Consider the following 13757-nt stretch of genomic DNA (forward strand, 5'->3'; position numbering starts at 1 on the left):
GGTGAGGGGGAGCCAGTGTGTGCAGAGATCACATGGCAAGAGAGAGCGCAAAAGAAAGAGAGGGGAAGCACCAGGCTCTTCTTAACAGCCAACTCTCGAGGGAACTAACAGAGTGAGAACTCACTCAAACCCCCGACCCCAGGGAAGGGATTAATCTGTCCACGAGGTGCCCACCCACATGACCCAAACACTTCCATTAGACCCAGCCACAACACTGGATCAAATTTCCATATGAAGTTTGAGGGAGGGACAAACATCCAAACTGACACCCTCCATTTTCTTCTACAGCTTCTGTTTACGTTTACTTTCTCTCCCATGCCACTTAACATCTGCACATTCATTTTGAATTTTGGGATCATTGCCTAATTTTCAGTGGAATAGATGTAGCATAAATAACTTTACCTAACTCCTGGAAGAAAGAAAAAGAATGTCAGGCTGAGGGTAGAGTTTGTTATTCTGTGTTGCTTGGTCAGAATGCCTGACTGAAAGGCTAGGCTTGGTGGCTCACGCCTGTAATTCCAGCACTTTGGGAGGCTGAGGCAGGTCGATTACTTGAGGCCAGGAGTTCAAGACCAGCCTGGCCAACATGGTGAAACCCCATCTCTACCGAAAATACAAAAATTAGCCTGGAGTGGTCGCAGGTGCCTGTAACCCCAGCTACTCGAGGAGCTGAGGCATGAGAATTGCTTGAACCTGGGAGGCGGAGGTTGCAGTGAGCCAAGATTATGCCACTGCACTCCAGACTGGGTGACAGAGCAAGACTCCATCTTGAAAAAAAGAAAAAGAAAAAGAGGTCGGGCGCAATGGCTCATGCCTGTAATCCCAGCACTTTGGGAGGCCGAGGCGGGTGGATCATGAGGTCAAGAGTTTGAGACCAGTCTGACCAACATGCAGCAACTCTGTCTCTACTGAAAATACAAAATTAACTGGGCATGGTGGCACATGCCTGTAATCCCAGCTACTCAGGAGGCTGAGGCAGGAGAATCGCTTGAACCTGGGAGGTGGACATTGCGGTGAACTGAGATCGTGCCATTGCACTCCAGCCTGGGCAAGAAGAATGAAACTCCGTCTAAAAAAAAAAAAAAGAAAAGAAAGAAAAGAAAAGAAAGGAAAAGAAAAAGGAAAGGAAAGGAAAAGAGAAAGAAGAGAAGAGAAGAGAAGAGAAGAGAAGAGAAGAGAAGAGAAGAGAAGAGAAGAGAAGAGAAGAGAAGAGAAGAAGGAAGAAGCCTGACTGACAATAGGACACTGAGGATCACCCTGAAGGAGGAGGAGGAGTGGATAGCGAGTCATGCCGCTCTCTGGAGGAGGCCTGTTTGAGGCGGGAGGGCAATGCCAAGGGCCCTAAGACAGGATATGCTTGGAATGTCCAAGAAAGAGCAGAGGCCACAGGCGAGGAGGTAAGACTGTAGGAGACAAGGTCAGAGAGGGAGTAGAGGCCGAATGATACAAGACTTGTGACCAGCGTCAGGTTGTGGGCTACTGCTGGGTGGAGGAGAAGCCAACAGTTTTACAAAGAAGACAGACATGCCCTGATTACATCTTAATGGGCTCCCCAGCTTCTGTATTACCATAGACTACTGTGGGCAAGGGCAGGACAGAGAGACCTGTTGGGAGCTGTACTAATCTGCGAGGGCTGCCATAACAAGATACTGCAGCCTGGGCAGCTTCAGCAACAGACGTTTGTGTTCTTATAGTTCCTGAGACTAGAAGTCCCAGATCAAGGTGTTGGCTGGTTTGGTTTCTCTAAGGGCCTCTCCCCTTGGCTTGTGCACGGCCACCTTTGTGCTGTGTCCTCACATAGCCTGTCCTCTGTGTGTGAACCCCTGTGTCTCTCCCTCTTCTAAGGACAACAGTTGTATTGAATCAGGGCTCCGCAATTATCATCTCCTTTCACTTCTTTAAAGGTACTATCTCCAAATATAGTCATGCCGTGGGTTAGGGCTTCTGCATATGAATTTTGGGAGGACATAATTCAGTTCATAACAGGAAGCGACTGCACTAACCCCAACAAGAGAGGACCGTGCTTGGACCCTGGTCTTACCAGTGGAGATGGTGAGAAGGACCTGGGTTTCGGCTCTTTTTCTGATGGCTGAATGAGACAGAACCATTTTTGTTCCAGCATTCATGGGTAACAAGAATGAGTGGAAGGAAGACATTAAATTGTGAATACTAGAAAAAAGAGTAGCGAAGGGGTCAGGGGGCTGGAAGGAATTTTCTTTAGCTCCTCTGTTTTTTAGGCTCTTAAAACAAGCCTGTAATGCAGTCTAAGTAGAAATACGAAGGAATTTTTATTTAAATATAAACAATATTTTTAAAAGCCTGTAGCTCTTGAAATTTAAAAGTACAATTAAAAAATAAAGAAAGGCATTTTGTTAGCTTTTTTTGGAATATAATAAACTTTCAGTAACATGCATGTATCTTAAGCATACAGCTCAATGAGATTTTACATATGTACACACTCACATAACCACCTCTCATGTCAAGATGTAGAACATTTCCAGTCATCTGGAAGATTCGCTCATTGCTCTCTCCCAATCAAGAGCTCCCCACAGGTAGCCACTATCTTGATTCTAACAATATGAATTGGTTTTACCTATTCTTGTACTTTGTATAAGTGGAATCAAGTGATATGTATTTTTGTGTGTGCATCTTACTCTTTTCACTCAACATTATGCATATGAAGTTTATCCATGTTGTCGCATGCAGCTAAAGTTCTTTCACTTTATGGGTGGGTTAGTATTGCATTGTATAAATAGACCACAATTTACTTATCTCTTTTATTTCAGATGAAGAGTTGAGTTGCTTTCACCCTTTAACCACTATAATGTAAGTACAGTTTCAATAAAAACTTCTATGTATGTCCTTTTGTTAGGCATATGAACTCATCAGGAAAAGCATTTCTTCTCAGCAAGTAAGAAATAGTTCCCTTTCTCAATTAAAAAGTAGTCCCTTTTCTGGCTGGGTGTAGTGGCTCACACCTGTAATCCCAACACTTTGGGAGGCCAAGGCAGGTGGATCACATGAGGTCAGGAGATTGAGACCAGCCTCGTCAACTTGGTGAAACCCTGTCTTAATTTAAACAAAAATAAAAAAAGTAGTCTCTTTCCTTCTTTCTGTACAGAATCTTGTTAACAACAAAATGAACACTTTAGGGCTCCTCAAGCATGATCACCTTCAGGATGGTGCTGGAGCTAGTTCATCCAAGCTCAGGAGAGCCCATTGTTAAGTTTTCAGGAATCTTGCAAACTGAATGCTAACCACAGACATTATTAAAAGTAGATTTATATGCATTTCAATTAATTTCAAAAAAAATTGAAGAGGAAAGAATACTTCCAAATTCATTATATGAAGCCAGCGCTATCCTGATATGGAAGTCAGACAGACACTACAAGAAAAGAAAACTACAGATCAATATTCTTGGTGAATATTGACATAGAAATTCTCAACAAAATATGAGCCAATAGAGTTCAGTAGGACAACTAAAATATTATACAATGATGACTAAGTAAGATTTATTCCTGGAATGCAAGGATGGTTCAACATATGAAAATCAACAATGTGATATATGATAATAAAGATGTATGACATTAGAAGAAAACCATGACTGGGTGTGGTGGCTCACACCTGTAATCCCAGCACTTTGGGAAGCTGAGGAGGTGAATCACTTGAGCCCAGGAGTTTGAGTCCAGCCTGGGCAACATAGTGAGACCCTGTCTCAAAAAAAAAAAAAAAGAAAAGAAAACTGCCTCAACATAATAAAGGCCATATATAAGAAGCACACACAACTAACATCATGTTCAATGCTGAAAGACTGAGAACTTTTTCTCCAAGATCAGAAACAAAACAAGGATGCCCACTTTCACCACTTTTATTTAACATAGCACTGAAAGTCCTAGCCAATCAATTAGGCAAGACAAAACAAAAATGCATCAAATTGCAAAGGAGGAAATAAAATTATCTATGTTCACAGACAACATGATCTTTTAGGTAGAAAACCACAAATATTCCACCAAAAACATCTGTTAGAACCAAAAAAACGGATTCAGCAAAGCTGCAGGATACAATCACAGCATACAAAAATCAGCTGCACTTTTATATACTAACAATGAATAATCCAAAAGGAAATTAAGAAAATAATTCCATTAATGATAACATCAAAAAATATTGAGGAATAACTCAGTCAAGGAGGTAGAAAATGACACACTAAAAACTACTGCCAGTTACAGTGGCTCATGCCTGTAATCCCAGCACTTCGGGAGGCTGAGGCAGGTGGATTGCTTGAACCCAGGAGTTCAAAACCAGCCTGGGCAATTTGGCAAGACTCTGTCTCTACAAAAATAAAAATTAAAAAATAGCCAGGCATGGTGGTTTGCAACTGTAGTCCCAGCTACTCAGGGGACTGAGGTGGGAGGATCACTTGAGCCTGGGAAGTCAAGGCTATAGTGAGCCATGATTATACCACTGCACTCCAGCAGCCTAGGCAACAGAGCAAAACCCAGTCTCAAAAAAAAAAAAAAGAAAGAAAGAAAGAAAGAAAGAAAGAAAGAAAGAAAGAAAGAAAGAAAGAAAGAAAGAAAGAAAGAAAAAGGAAAAGAAAAGAAAACAAAACATGGCCAAAAGAAATTAAAGAAGACAAATAAATGGAAAGCTATCCTGTGTTTGTGGGTTAAAACACGTAATACTGCTAAGATGTTGATATTAACCAAAGCAGTCTATAGATTTAATACAATTTCTATCAAATCTCAAGGGCATTTTTTGAAGAAATAGAAAAACCCATTCTAAAATTCAGATGCCAGGGTTCCTGAACAGCTAAAGCAATCTTGAAAACGAACAACGTTGAAGCCGGGCACAGTAGCTCACACCTGTAATTGCGGTAGCTCATGCCTGTAATTGCAGCACTTTGGGAGGCCAAGGTGGGTGGATCACCTGAGGTCACAAGTATGAGACCAGCCTGCCCAACATGGTGAAATCCTGTCTCTACCAAAAATACAAAGATTAGCAGGGCATGGTGTTGCATGCCTGTAATCCCAGCTACTCGGGAGGCTGAGGCAGGAGAATTGCTTGAACCCAGGAGGCGGAGGTTGCAGTGAGCCGAGATTGTGCCACTGCACTCCAGCCTGGACAACAGAGCAAGACTCCGTCGAAAGAAAGAAAGAAAGGAAAAGAAAAGAAATCTCGTCTCTACCAAAAACAAAAAAAATAATTAGCCGGGCATAGTGGTGAGTGCGTGTAATCCCAGCTACTCAGGAGGCTGAGGCAGGGGAATCACTTGAAAGGTGGAGGTTGCAATGAGCCGAGATTGTGCCACTGCACTACAGCCTGAGTGACAGAGTGAGAGACCTGGTAAAAAACAAAAATAAAAAATAAAAAATAAAGTTGGAAGTCTCGCACTTCCTAATTCTAAAATTTATTACAAACCCACAGTGATCAAAACAGTATAGTCCAGCCTGGGCAACATGGCAAAACCCCATCTACAAAAGATACAAAAATTAGCCAGGCATGGTGGCGCACACCTGTAGTTTCAGCTACTCAGGAGGCTGAGGTGGAAGGATTATTTGAACCCAGGAGGTTGAGGCTGCAGTGAGCCAAGATTGTGCCACTGTATTCCAGCCTGGGCAACAGAGTGAGACGTTGTTTCAAAAAACACAAACAAACTGTGTAGTATTGGCATACAGATAGACATATAGAATAATGGAATGGAAAAGAAAGCCCAGAAGTGCCCATTTTGGCAGCACACGTACTAAAATTGGAAAGATACAGAGAAGATTAGCATGGCCCCTGTGCAAGGATGACAATCAAAAGTGAGAAATTATTTTAAAAAATTAAAAGAATACAGGGTCCAGAAATAAACTCTCATACATATAGTCCAATAGTTTTTAAATTAGGGTCCCCAGACTAGTCAGTGGAGAAAGGAGTTTTTTCAACAAATGATTTTAGGAAAACTGGATATCTACATGCAAATGAATGAACCTGGACCCTTACACTATACACAAAAATCAACTCTAAATGAATCCAAGACCTAAATGTAAGACCTAAAATGATAAAACTCTTTTTTTTCTTTTTCTTTCTTACCTTTTTTTTCTTTTCTTTTTTTTTTTTTTTTTTTTTTTTTTTTTTTTTTTTTTTGAGACGGAGTCTAGCTCTGTCGCCCAGGCTGGAGTGCAGTGGCCGGATCCCAGCTCACTGCAAGCTCCGCCTCCCGGGTTTACGCCGTTCTCCTGCCTCAGCCTCCTGAGTAGCTGGGACTACAGGTGCCCGCCACCTCGCCCGGCTAGTTTTTTTGTATTTTTTTAGTAGAGACAGGGTTTCACCGCGTTAGCCAGGATGGTCTCGATCTCCTGACCTCGTGATCCGCCCGTCTCGGCCTCCCAAAGTGCTGGGATTACAGGCTTGAGCCACCGCGTCCGGCCTCTTACCTTTTATTTAAGAGATGGGGTCTCACTATGTTGCCCATGTTGGTCTTAAATTCCTGGGATCAGGCCATCCTCTCGCCTCAGCCTCCCAGAGTGCTGGGATTACAATTGTGAGCCACTGTACCTGGCCTATAAAACTCTTAAAAGAAAACACAGAGAAAGCACTTCATGACAATGGATTTGGCAATGATCTCTTGGATATGGCACCAAAAGCACAGACAACAAAAAATATATAGATAAATTGAACTACATCAAAATTAAAAACTTCTTTTTTTTTTTTTTTTGAGACAGAGTCTCACTCTGTCGCCTAGGTTGGAATGCAGTGGTGCAATCTCGGCTCACTGCAACCTCTGCCTCCCGGGTTCGAGTGATTCTCCTGCCTCAGCCTCCTGAGTAGCTGGGATTATAGGTATGTGCTATCGTGCCCAGCTAATTTTTTTATTTTTAGTAGAGACAGGGTTTCATCATGTTGACCAGGCTGGTCTCGAACTCCTGAGCTCAGGTGATCCACCTGCCTTGGCCTCCCAAAGTGCTGGCATTACAGGCATAAGCCACTGTGCCCGGCCCATACTGGCATTTTAAAGCACCTTCTCCAGTGTCACTAAGAAACCCTAGAGAAATACAGTTGATCCTTCAACAACACAGGTTTGGATTGCAGGGGTCCACTTACATGCAGATTTTTTTTCAATAAAAGTTGCACTAGGTGCGCCTGCCTCTCTTGCCTTGCCTCCCACCCCCTACATCACTTCTGCCTCTGCCATCGCTGGGACAGCAAGACCAACCCCTCCTCTTCTTCCTCCTCCCCCTCAGCCTACTCAGTGTGAGGATGATGAGGATAAAGACCTTTATCATGATCCACTTTCACTTCAGGAATAGTAAATACATTTTAACTTCTTTATGATTTTCTCAATAACCTTTTCTTTTCTCCAGCTTACTTTATCGTATGAATATAGTATAGAATATTTATACTAAACATGGTTAATTGACAGTTCATGTTACAGATAAGGCTTCTGGTCAACGGCAGGCTATCAGTAGTTAAGGTTTTGGGGAGTCAGCACTACAGGGGTTGCCACCTCAGCCCTCATGTTGCTCAAGGGCCAACTGTACTTTTTAAAATTTATTTTATTTTTTTAGAGACAGTGTCTCATGCTGTAGCCCAGGCTGGACTGCAGAGGTACAATCACAGCTCACAGCAGCCTCAGCCTCCTGGGCTCAAGCAATCCTCCTGCCTCAGTCTCCTGATTAGCTGGGACCATAGGCATGCACCACCATGCCCAGCTTTTTTTATTTTTATTTTTGGTGGGATCTCCTTATGTTGTCCAGGTTGGTCCAGAACTGCTGGGCTCAATCTATCCTTCTGCCTTGGCCTCCCAAAGTGCTGGATTGTAAATGTGGCCACTGCATCAAGCCCAACTGTATCGCTCTTTTTTTTTTTTTTTTTTTTTTGAAACAGAGTCTTGCTCTTTCACTGAGGCTGGAGTGCAGCGACATGGTCTCAGCTCACTGCAACCTCCGCCTCCCAGGTTCACACAATTCTCCTGCCTCAGCCTCCCAGGTAGCTGGGATTACAGGCACATGCCACCACGCCCAGATAATTTTTGTATTCTTGGTAGAGATGGGGTTTCGCCATATTGGCCAGGCTGGTCTTGAACTCCTGACCTCAGGTGATCCACCCGCCTCAGCCTCTTAAAATGCGGGGATTATGTGCTGGCGTGAGCCACTGCGCCCGGCCCCAGCTGCATCTCTAACGGTGGAACTCCCAATATTTGATGGGGATGTGAGTTAGGGACTGGGGGCAGAGAGATTTTGCCCTCCTCAAAACTGGGCAGCTGCCTTCTCCACCAATGTTGAACCCCAGGGCAGTTCCGCTCTGACAACGGCTGGACGGCTGGACTGAAGGGGAGAGAGAGCTGGAGAAGGGAGAGAAGGCACCTGCTTTTCCATTTTTGATTGGGATTCAGTTGAAACAGTCTAGCCAGTTAAAAGGGCATTTACTATTCCAACAGCTCCTTGGAGAATCCCAGACAGAGAGCAGCCCCTTCTAAATACTTGATCTGCCATTCCTGTGTGGGAAGTAGACAGCAAGACTGCTATGTCTGGGAGGAATGCAATTTCCCTAAGCACATTCTCTGAGCAATGTTTTCAAGTTTCATAGATTTGCAGTTTCCCTGCATTGCAGGAACAAAGTGGTGGTGGCCCTGACTGTCATATTCTTGATCAATGTACAGAACAATGGGGCAGTGCCTGCTGGCCTGTGTGGATTGTTAGCACATGCATGGCACCCAGTGGTTCCAGCCTCAACTAACCCAGCCCTTTGTCAGCTGCATATTGATAAGGCAGCAGAGAGCAAAGCCAGACATTTTCCCACTTTGGTCCATGGAGACACGGCCGTGCAGTGGTCGTCTATGTTCTTAGCCGCCTGCAGCAGCAGGGTAAATTCTCCTCAGTAATGTTCTCAGCCAACTCTTTTTCTGGACTCATTTTTTCTTTGGTCCCTGAGCAGTTTTAGTCCCTGGAACATCTCATTTTAAAATGCATGAGGCTGGGCATGGTTGCTTGTGCCTGTAATCCCAGCACTTTGGGAAGCTGAGGTGGGAGGATCACCTGAGATCAGGAGTTCGAGACTAGCCTGGCCAACATGGCGAAACCCTGTCTCTACCAAAAATACAAAAATTAGCCCAGTGTGGTGGTGGGCACCTATAATCCCAGCTACTTCGGAGGCTGAGGCAGGAGAATCGCTTGAATCTGGGAGGCGGAGTTTGCAGTGAGCCAAGATGGCACCACTGCACTCCAGCCTGGGCGACAGAGTAAGACTCTGTCTCAAAACAAAACAAAACAAAACAAAAAACCAAAATGCATGAAAACCCGGTATAATGACGCATTCATCTTAAAAATATCCAATTGAAGAACAATGTAGATCTGTTATCTTCATTTTACAACTGAAGAGACAGACAGAAAGAAGGATGGTAGTGATGACCATAATGAGGAACAGGGAAACCCCCTTTACGGCTCCCAGAGAGGGCACATGAAGCCATAGGTGTCCTCGGTAAACAGGCTCCACCTCTGTCCCCACACACTCGTCTCCCTCCACTTGCTCCCAGGCACCCTCCTGAACATACTCACCCTTTTTATTTATTTACTTGTTTTATTTTATTTTATGTTACTTTATTTTATTTGTTCATTTTGAGATGGAGTTTCTGCTCTGTCACCGAGGCTAGAGTGCAATGGCCCGATCTCGGCTCACTGCAACCTCTGCCTCCCGGGTTCAAGCAATTCTCCTGCCTCAGCCTCCTGAGTAGCTGGGACTACAGACATGCGCCACCATGCCCAGCTAATTTTGTATTTTTAGTAGAGATGGGATTTCACCATGTTGATCAGGCTGGTCTCGAACTCCCGACCTCGGATGAGCCACCCACCTCAGCCTCAAGTACTGGGATTACAGGCATGAGCCACCACACCTGGCCTTTATTTACTTATTTTATAAATGTATTTATGCATTTTAGGCCACATGTGGAGTACCCACTAATGTACTCCAGCCTGGGCAACAGAGTGAGACTCTGTCTCTAAATAAATAAATAAATAAAATTTATGCATGTATTTTACTTTTCATTGGTAGAGGTGGGGATCTTACTATGTCCTAAGGCTGGTCTCGAACCCCTTTCCCTGGCCCCTGAGGCTCCCCGTTTAGCAGGTGTCCTTGTCTTCCTTTGGCTTTAGTCCAATTTAGTTGGTGAGTGTTAGTTTAAATAAATTATATAAGGCTTTTTCAATTCAGGCTGGTACTTCAATCTGTGTGAATCTGACATTCCTGCTCATGGAAATTCTCCATGCCCTGGCCAGTTGGTCAAAAGAGGGAATATTCCTAAAAGATTTGCTGTCTGGAAGCAAACAAATCCATTATAATGATCCAAGTAAGGGTTGTGTTGTTTTTGGTTTGTTTGTTTTGTTTTTGATGCTTCTTGTGAGACATTTTTGCTGGAAACTAGAGAACTATAAGAAATAGTTTAGTGCTGAGTTTGGTGGCTCACGCCTGTAATCCCAGTGCTTTGGGAGGCTGAGGCGGGAGGATTGCTTGAGCTCAGGAGTTCAAGACCAGCCTGGGTAACACAGCAAGATCCCATCTCTACAAACAATACAATAATTAGTCAGGTGTGGTGGCGGACACCTGTAGTCCCAGCTGCTTGGGAAGCTGAAGTGGGAGGATTGCTTGAACCAGGGAAGTCGAGGCTGAAGTGAGCTGAGATTGTGCCACTGTTCTCTAGCCTGGGCAACAGAGTGAGACTTTGTCTCAAAATAAAAGAAAACAAGAAAAGAACAAAACAGTTTAGTGGCCGAGTGTGGTGGCTCCTACCTGTAATCCCAGTGCTTTGGGAGATCAAAATGGGAGGATTGCTTGAGGCCAGGAGTTTGAGACTAGCTTGGGCACCACAGTGAGACTCCATCTCTGAAAAAAAAAAAAAAAATAGCTCAGCATGGTGGTGTGTGCCTGTAGTCCCAGCTACTGGGGATGCTGAGGCAGGAGGATGGCTTGATGCCAGGAATTCAAGGCTGCAGTGAGCTATGATTGCAGCACTGCAGTCCAGCCTGGGCACAGACTAAGAAAAAGAAAAAAGGAAAGAAACTCTTTTTTTGGACTTTAATGGTGGTGGAGGAAACGGAGTGAGGCTGGCAGGTGGATTCTGGAAGTAGTGAGGGAAATGAACTGGATAGGAAGGAGGGGAGCATGCGGAGAACAGCTCCCCCACTGGCAGCCTGAGAAATGAGGAATACCAGCAGGAAGCAGGCTGCAGATAAAAGCAGAGGGACGAGGAGCAAACTGTGGCATGTGAGACTGACGCGCAGACAGGCAGAAGAGGGAACCACGTGTGCGAGGCTGGAGCTCAAATCTGGGGTCTGGGGATGTCTATTATTTGGACCTTGAAGGCAGATGGTATCTAAAGGTGAGGATGCAGAGAAAGTCAGCTGGGAGGAGAGGGTGCTATGAGAAGAGAAGGCCTGTACCTTACCTCTGAGAGGAAGCTACCAAGGAGTGGGCAGAAAGACAAGAGGTGCAGCCAGGGAAACGCAGGGGACACAGCTGGGAGGGAGGAGGAGAGGTAAGCAAGCAGGGGACGCAGCTGCCAAGTGACGCTGAAAGGTTATTTAAGAGAAGACTGGGCCAGGCATGGTGGCTCATGCCTGTAATCCTAGCATTTTGGAAGGCCAAGGCTGGAGGATGGTTTGAGCCCAGGAGTTCAAGACCAGCCTGGCCAACATAGTGAGACCGTGTCTCTATAAAAAATACAAAAATTAGCTGGATATGGTGGCGCATGCCTGTAATCCCAGCTACTTGGGAGGCTGGGGTGGGAGAATCACTTGAGCTCAGAAGGCGGAGGTTGCCGTGAGCCAAGATCACACCACTGCACTCCAGCCTGGGCGACAGAGAAAGACCCTGTCTCAAGGAAAAATAAAAAATAAAAGAGGAGACTGGAAAAGCATCCATTCCATTTGGTACCATGGCCATGGAGTGGAGATCCCACTCAGGAGGGGAAACGGAGACAGTGGCCTCCTGAGAAGTTTGTCTCTAAAGGGAAGCAGAGACAGGGTTGAGGCGGGAAGGAGGTCTTTAAATGACGGGAGATAACACGATGGAGTTGGGATCCTCATGGGGACATGCCAGAGGTGTGTGCAAGCCTGGGCTGAGGGCTTGGCTTATCTGGGAATGCTAGTCTCACCCCCACCCTGTCATTCATGTGATGTGTGAGACCCTGGGGACCGGGATGGAATCCAGTTCAAGAGCCATGCTGCGGGGGTTTGGGGATGTGACAGATGCTCTTGTTACCAAGATGATGGTCACATTTGGCTTTCACTTCCTCTCACCCCCTGCCCTGGCAACTGCTAAACACCATCAATGCCATTATCGACATATCTTGTTGAATATCCATTCCCTTTCCCAGTGGCCTGTCATCCTCTCATGCCCAGGTGATGTGACAGTCTGTGAGGGTCTCCCGGCCTCAGAGCTCTCCCCCTGCAGCTGTTCTCCCTGCACCTAAAGCTCAGCGCTGATGTGCACCAGGACACCGATGTAATGCACAGCCACTGGACTGAGTTTCTCAATTTGCAGAAGGGATGCAGTCCTTATTACAGAAACCGTGAGTCCTAAGGCTCACCATTTTTTGTTTGTTTGTTTTCAGACAGTCTCGTTCTGTTGCCCAGGCTGGAGTGCAGTGGTGCAATCTCGGCTCACTGCAACCTCCGTCTCCTGGGTTCAAGCGATTCTCCTGCCTCATCCTCCCAAGTAGATGGGATTATAGGCACCCACCTCCATGCCCAGCTAATTTTTGTATTTTTAGTAGGGACAGGGTTTCACCATATTGGCCAGGCTGGTCTCAAACGATCCACCCGCCTCGGCCTCCCAAAGTGTTGAGATTATAGGCGTGAGCCACTGTGTCTGGCCTGAAGCTGGTAACCTTTTATTTTGTTTTTTGTTTTTTAACAACTTAATAATTGAACTTAAAAGATGAGAGAATCCCTTGAGTCCAGGAGTTCAAGGCTGCAGTGAGCTATGATCTTACCATTGCACTACAGCCTGGGCAACAGAGACCCCCAACTCGAAAAGAAAAAAGAAAATTAATTTAACCCATTAGGAAAAATATATCTCACAAGAACCTTGACTTTTTATTTTTATTTTTATTATTATTATTATTATTATTATTTTTTTTTTTTTTTGAGACGGAGTCTCGCTCTGTTGCCCGGGCTGGAGTGCAGTGGCCGGATCTCAGCTCACTGCAAGCTCCGCCTCCCGGATTTACGCCGTTCTCCTGCCTCAGCCTCCCGAGTAGCTGGGACTACAGGCGCCCGCCACCTCGCGTGGCTATTTTTTGTATTTTTAGTAGAGACAGGGTTTCACCGTGTTAGCCAGGATGGTCTCGATCTCCTGACCTTGTGATCCGCCCATCTCGGCCTCCCAAAGTGCTGGGATTACAGGCTTGAGCCACCGCGCCCGGCGAATCTTGACTTTTTAATAGGATGTCAAATGGAAAATGGGCATCTTACAAAAAAATTATTATAATATCTGTTTTGAGAAAAAGATATTCTGAAATCTATTATTGAAAACTTCCAAAGAATATCTGAATTTATTTCATTTTACCAACTTCCTTCCTTTAAGCAAAACAACTAGATCTTTCCCCTTGCACAATACATCTGTTTCTCACTGTTTTTTTTTTTTCTTTCTTTCTTCTTTCTTTCTTTCTTTTTTCTTCTTCTTTCTTTCTTTCTTTCTTTCTTTCTTCTTTTTCTCCTTCCTCCTTTCTTTCTTTTTCCTTTCTTTTCTTCTTTCTCTTCCTTCCTTCCTTCCTTCTTCCT

At 44.8% G+C, this 13757-nt stretch overlaps 1 non-coding gene across 1 annotated transcript; it reads left to right on the forward strand.

The window, feature by feature from the left end:
* Positions 1-5716: 5716 nt before the first annotated feature.
* On the forward strand, positions 5717-5823 carry LOC115900501. Its single transcript, XR_004060185.1, has one exon. It is a non-coding gene; the product is annotated as a U6 spliceosomal RNA (small nuclear RNA).
* The last annotated feature ends 7934 nt before the right edge of the window (positions 5824-13757 follow it).

The sequence above is a fragment of the Rhinopithecus roxellana genome, chromosome 11 (assembly GCF_007565055.1).
Source record: "Rhinopithecus roxellana isolate Shanxi Qingling chromosome 11, ASM756505v1, whole genome shotgun sequence".
In the NCBI taxonomy this organism is placed as follows: domain Eukaryota; kingdom Metazoa; phylum Chordata; class Mammalia; order Primates; family Cercopithecidae; genus Rhinopithecus; species Rhinopithecus roxellana.